This window comes from Chamaea fasciata, unplaced genomic scaffold (assembly GCF_029207755.1).
Source record: "Chamaea fasciata isolate MVZ Bird 193981 ecotype frontalis unplaced genomic scaffold, bChaFas1.0.hap1 SCAF_1, whole genome shotgun sequence".
NCBI classification, from domain to species: Eukaryota; Metazoa; Chordata; class Aves; order Passeriformes; family Sylviidae; genus Chamaea; species Chamaea fasciata.
This window is the reverse complement of record NW_027094086.1, coordinates 91,776,727-91,782,726: the sequence shown is the minus strand read 5'-3', so window position 1 is coordinate 91,782,726 and position 6,000 is coordinate 91,776,727. Positions and strand designations below refer to the sequence as shown.

Genomic DNA, 6,000 nt, shown 5'->3' with positions numbered 1-6,000 from the left:
TCAAGGCTATACATGTTGCTGGGCACTGTTATACAATAACATTAGTGAACAATATCTAACAAAATTAGACCTTGACTTTCTTAATCTGCGCACCAGTACTGAATGATTCCTGCAACGTAATTGAATCTTTTCCATGAGACTTTTAACTACAGTTGAAAGGGCTTGTTTGATTATACCATTTTCTTTTCTCTTTCTATAAAACTGTAGTATTACACCTACAGCTTTAAAAACACTGAAATATTTTTTTCTGCTAACTAAGTCATGACCGGTTTCAACAGCTTTTTTTACCCACCAGATATAATTACTGCAAAAAGGATTTCTGGAAAAAAAATAATTTAAACTATTTATCGAACTATCTTTCTGTAAAAGTTAAATTTATTTTTCTCTGTGCTGTACGATTTCTCCTCTAGATGGTAGCAGAGAACAAAATCTAAGCGACTTTCACTGAAGACTGGGATGATATGAAATAAAAACCTGCTGCCAGTGAATTGTGATTTAAAGAAGATGAAAAGTCACTCTGCAGTAAATTATCTTCAGGTTCAATTTTCATTTGACATAGGTAAGAAGAGTTATGCTGGATACACCGATGGTTCCCAGTAAACTGGAGTTTTGAAGGAATTTTATTATCAAAAACCTTAATGCACTATGATTTACCTTTATACAAATGTTATACAAACCCTTCCTTAAAAATACAAACATCATTATTTTAATAGTCCTATATATCTTCTATTTTCTTTATAAAACCTTCTCTTGATTTCCTTAAAAGTAGTTGAACTGAAATCTCCTGCCGTGTCCAATAGTTACTGGATCCTGAAATATTTGCATGAACAGAGGTTCATGAAAACTTTTTTTCATACTAACTATGAGTAATTCATATTAAACTTCACTACTTACAGTTTCTCATTTTAGGCATCAAAAATTACCCTTCCAGGGTTTTAGTTTCAAGCTGTATTACACAGGCTTCTACATCTCAAAACATTCTGGAATGGAGGGTAGTAGAGCTCACAAAAAGATCCCATGTAAACCACCTTCTTTTCAATTCACTAGTAAAGGAAAAAAGAGTATCCTTCTATAGGTACATGTGCCTACCTTGTGACCACTGGTTTTATTAAAGTCAAGGCATCCCTCTGAGCAGCAGGGAAAGCAACCAGGCTGCAGAATTATCTCAAGCTGGGACACAGAAGGCCTCATGTTGATAGAATGAATCACAAACTAAAAAGTGTGTGTAAGCCTCTATTCACAGTCTTCTTTATTTGTCTTTAATTTCACATCAACAGATTCTGATTCTAATTCACTATTATTTGAAAATATTAAAAACCATCATCTCATGATCTCTGAAGGCTCCTTCAGCAGGCAAGAGTCCTTTTTGAGAAGGGCGAGTGCTCCTTTGCAGCAAGAGGAAGGGGCTGTGCTGGCCCTTTGCTCTGTGGTGGAGCCCAGTGGCTGTTGCCCAGGGCCCAGGCCAGGTGTGCTCCAGCTGCAGCATGGCACTCTTTGGGCAACCCCTGGCACCCCTCTGTGAGGGGGATGGCATGCTGCCCTGGCCCATCCATCTGCTGGGCATCCTGCAAGAAAGAGGGACCTGTGACAGATGACATCTTCCACAGAGCTGCCAGCAGAACAGCCCCTCATGAGCTGATGGAGATTGCTGAACACTGGCAAAGAAAAGCTGAGCTGCTGCAGGCTGACCTCTAGGTGAGCCCTCCTGACCTGATGCTGGAAGAACTCCTTTCTGGCCTGGAGTCTTCAAAGGCTCACTGGGAGCCATTGAAGGACTTCCTGCAGAGCATTCCTGGCAGAGATCTACAAGGCAGCCATGCAGAGGAGCAGCAAGCAGGCACAGCTGGAGGAACTGAAAGCATAAGCATGGATTGCAGCCTGCCAGATGAGCCGGCACTGGGAGGGGACCCTCACTTGCCTGCCATGTGACTACCTCCTTCAAAAGCTGGTGTTTCTGCTATCTCACCTTTGCTGGGGTGGACTTGTGTTTTGGGGGAAAATGCATGGTCAGCAAGCCTTCATCAGTATGGGCTTGGCTGGAATCAAGTGCTGGGCTTCCTGCCTCAAGCACAGGAGTCCTGATGGCTGGCTGAGAGCACCTGCACAGCTGTGCAGCACAGCTGCTGGCTGCCTGCGGCCCCAGGCCAGCTCTGGGATCGATTTGGTGAACCTTGTGTTGCTGTTCCCTCAGCGTGGCTGAGAAGCCACCAGCAGCCAACCTCTTCCTGAGGCAGCTGCTAGCTTTCTTTCAGCACATTGCACATTGGCCACAACACCTACAAAATCCCTCCAGAAAGACAGCTTTCCAAAGCAGAGTCTTCCACCACAGAAGGTGGTACAGCACCAAAGGTCTCTCCGCAGAGCTCTGTCTCACGAGAGCAGAGAAAATGCCAGCAGAATACAGTAGGCAAACCTTTTCTTGGCTGGAGAGTGACTGCAGGCTCCCTAACCCATGCAGCTGCCCAAGAAACCAAGGGTCACACTCGCAGGGAGTGAACACAATGTTCCCAAGGGAGGCCCTTGAAGAAAGGTCTGATGCAAACCAACCCAAGAGCTCTGCTCTGCAGAGCAGAGACAGGAATGGGACAGAAGCTCTTCCTGCTCCAGGCTGTCCCTTGCCACCTGCAGACTCCTGTTGCAGCAGCCCTCTTGTTAGAGGGTAGAAATGAATTGAGACACAGACTTCTTGTTTATCACAGCATGTAAAGGGTCCAGGTTTATTCTTCTTATGGCTTAGCCATCCTGACTCCAACTATTCACTGACTCTGGCTGCAGCAAGCTCCTGCTGTAGGTTTCCCTTGCAGCCTCTGACTGCTGGTTATTTCCTGCTAAACTATAACTGCAGGGGTTAGTTTGCAGCCTCCGAATGCAGGCTTTTACCTAGCTAGACTATGGCTGCAGGTTCCAACAACAGGCTCTAACTGCAGACCCAGACTGACCTCACAGCAGTAATTCTCCCTCCCCAAGATCCTTCTTCATGATTCTCCCATTCATAACTCTCCCCACCTCAGCTAACCCACTCCCTTTTATCACACTTATCTTTCTTGGCTATAGCTGTGACTCATCGGGGGTGAGGCAGTACTGGGTAATTAACACAGCTGTTACTTATCAGGGACGAGGTCACCTGTATTCCCTTCTCCCACAGATTCCAACACTTCTGTTTTAGGCACCCATTACTTTGTCTCCAACCAGCCCAGAGACCATGGTTAGGCTGTCTGGGATGTGAAGGAGACCCAGGGAGCCTATCAGAAGAAAGAAGGTAAAGGGGAGCAGATTTGCTTAAATCAACAGCTGACTGCTGTTGATCCTACCTTTCCCTATCTCATCCCACTGTGGGGTAGAGAGTTTTGTTGTCTCCTCACAGGAAAACAAAAGGCCAAGAAAAAAGAAGAGAAGTGAGTCCTGGGCAGAGGAGAAGGAACAGCATCCAGCAAGGAAAAAGAGAAGGAGGAGCCTGAAACTAAGCACAAAGGTTCAGAAGAGTTGAGTACCAGGCTCTGCTGCCCCTTTTTCCCAGCTCTCAACCCTGCTCTAAGTCAGTTCTGCTTGCTGGCAAGGGACAGGCAGGGATGGTGCTGCACAGGGTTTGGGAAGAACTCCATGGCAGCTCCCCAGGGGACTCCACTGAGTCCTGTGCCTTGGCACTGGGGCATTGCACATCTCTGCACGTGCATGGATTCCTAAGAACATTATTTCCTACGGGGATGAGGTGCCAGAGGCAGCCTGTCATCAATATCACCACTAGCTCTCTCTTCTGCGCTGTAAAAGATTCCTTGTCAACCATGTTTCCCAGAGAAAGGGGAACCAAGGCATGCCTACTCCTGCCTCTGGAAGTTTATCAGTGGTTTTTGGCTCTGTCATTGCCAGTACTGATCTCCTGTCCCCGGTTGAACCCCTGTGACCCCTGGGCTCCTGCACCTGATGTCTATCAAAATAAAAGGGGCTTTTCTCTCTCTCTGTTTCACTTTCTCTCTGTCTTATAATTTGTGCCTGTTGCCTCTGGTGCACTCAGTGGGCACTCTGGAGAAGAGCCTGGCTCCCTCATCTTCATTTCCTCACAGTACATTTAGAAAGAAGCATATATTTTAGTTTTTCGTTTATGTTTCTAGAGAGATGCATATTTATAACATATACACCCTGTCCCACGGTGACAGAGGAAAGGCTTTCCCTGGGGAAGAGCTGGCAGTGAGATGCTGAGAGGGAAGAAATCCTCACCATGACTTTGGTGGTAGGTGGAAAGTCCTGAATGAATTCTACACCTTCCAGAGCATAGCTCAGGTGGTTGTACCACAACTGCTTTAAAGACCTGGCTGGTGCTTTTTGCCACACCTGGAAGCCTGGAATGTAGCAGCAGCACCACTTTCCTGGAAAACACCAGTGTTGAGGCTGTAATTTGAGAATTCTTTAGAAGAATTTAGCCTCTGACAAACTTTTGCATAACTTCTTTTGTAGTATGGAGAAAGTAAATGGCTTGGAAAATTCTTCTACGGAGGGAAGTTGGTTTAGGAACTTTTCTTCACCTGCTGCACATCAGTGCTGGTACAGAAGCTGGGGTCCAGTTCATAAAAGTGAATGTCCATTCAAACTACTCTTGAAGACTTTTGTAAAGGAGTGGTTTATACATTGGAATTCATTGACACTAATCAGAGTTCACAGTATAAATAGTATGCATAAAACTTGTGCCTTTGAAAATCTGTTTACCATAGTCATGAAACTACATGTTCTTGAAATACAGAACTTTGAATTGTTTTACAGAGAATTAGTTTCCTTCTAGTTTATTCCAAAGAAGAGATTTTTGAAACCTTTTCAGAATTAAAGAGTAGAAGCTCTCAACTAATAAAACATTAATTTTTAATTAAATTTTGTTCCCACTGAGGACAAGGGAAAAGGAGGGATTCATTTCTAAAATTGTAAATATTAGTGCTAAGTATCATCACAGGTGTAGGTGACAGCAAGAAAAACAGGAACATTTAAAGGCATTCCTGGTAACCACAGAGGTTGTTGGGAGTCTGCCTATTGCTTCAAAAAAACCCTTTGTTTAAATCAGATGTTCCATGCACTGTAGTTAATACTAAAGACCTTTCAATGTTTTGGTATCACATGTAGTAGTAAAGACTTGTACTTTCTTGAGTTTTCCAAATCCTGTCCACTTCCTTATGACCCACGTAGTTCCCAGTTGGTTTTAGACCACTATTTCCATTTTCCTTCAAGGCTTCAAGAATTCTGAGCTTGGTTCAGCGAAGCACCAAAGTGCTCATGTGGCACAAGAAGAGAGGGCACCTTTTTCATGAGGTTATTACTAGATTTAGGTATATTTTCTTGTGTAATTATAGCAAATTTCAGCTACACCCAATAATATTTTCCCATCACTAACATTAGAAGAAGATTAAACTATTGATATGCAGATGATTTATGTGTGCAGTGTATGTGAACACGCAGCAAATGCCTTCAGTTTTAGCACTCACACACATCTATAAGTTGATGGATATGAACATGCACACACAGAATAATCTACAGAGAGCAGATGGCTCCACTGTCTATTGCCATGTCCACAGCACTTCTCTTGATTAAAACTTCGATTGAAGGCTGTCAGCCACCCAGAACAAAACATCCTTGAGTGCATCCCATGCAATCATTCTGATTGCAACTACTTAATAAATACACCCTTCATGGAGATACTTCATTTGGTATTTACATTTATTATCTAATGGTTGTTTTAATGTACATTTGGGGTAATCAATCAAAACACCCAAGCAACAATCCTCTCCCTATATTTTCAAATAATCAGAATACTCATACTATTCTATTCTGCACAAAGGTTTATTACACTGTATTTTATTTGAGACTGAGCAAGGGTTATATTTTCCTTATTTTCACCCATTTGTTTCTGCAAACTAAATTTATTTTGGCTCTGACATGTCAAGGCACCAAAGCATTGGTTAAAACTCAATGAAAACTGCAGTCCTATGGGATTTAAGGCAATGCTTTAATGCTTTGCTG

General features: G+C 43.4%; 1 long non-coding RNA gene across 2 annotated transcripts; it reads left to right on the top strand.

The window, feature by feature from the left end:
* Nucleotides 1-2,840: 2,840 nt before the first annotated feature.
* LOC136295194 (uncharacterized) lies at nucleotides 2,841-5,836 on the top strand. 2 transcript variants are annotated; one of them, XR_010722781.1, is made up of 3 exons: nucleotides 2,841-3,259; nucleotides 3,365-4,228; nucleotides 5,212-5,836. It is a non-coding gene; the product is annotated as an uncharacterized lncRNA (long non-coding RNA). The 2 variants fall into 2 exon arrangements; XR_010722673.1 differs by having other exon boundaries at nucleotides 4,453-5,836.
* The last annotated feature ends 164 nt before the right edge of the window (nucleotides 5,837-6,000 follow it).